Here is a 536-nt window from a genome sequence, read left to right as displayed (position 1 = left end):
CTCGCAGCTCGCCCCCTCCAACTGCATTCCAACAAGTCTGGGAGTGGCAACTCCCAGCTTCACTTTCTCCCTCTCCGCGCAGGCCTGGGTGCGTCCCTCCCAGCTCCCGGACGCCTGGGTTGCCCGCAGCAGTTCTCACACATTTCCTTCAAAACAGAAGAGGGAGATTCTGCCCCCTCCCTGGGGACAGAGAGGCCCACTCTCTAGGCTGTCGTTCTGAACTCCCCTTTAAAGTCGCAGGTTTTATCAAACAATCCTGAGGAGTTTGCGTCCTACTCCATCACTTGCCTATTTGTTTTAAGATCAAATAATAGTTTTCCCACCACATCCTCAAGTCAAGTTGATAGTCAAGGAGGGCGGTGTGTTGTGTTTACTTCCAGAACTCCCTGGGCTATCTTCTCCCCAAAGCATGATCTTCAGAAGGTGCACGCATTTGGGAGGAGATAGTCACATTGCAGGACCCTCTATCTCAATCCTTCAAGCGCATCCTTCTTGTTTCTTTATGGGGACGCTCAATACCCAGATGATCCCAAGTT

The sequence above is a fragment of the Nycticebus coucang genome, chromosome 18 (genome assembly GCF_027406575.1).
Source record: "Nycticebus coucang isolate mNycCou1 chromosome 18, mNycCou1.pri, whole genome shotgun sequence".
NCBI lineage: Eukaryota > Metazoa > Chordata > Mammalia > Primates > Lorisidae > Nycticebus > Nycticebus coucang.
This window is presented reverse-complemented; position numbering follows the sequence as displayed.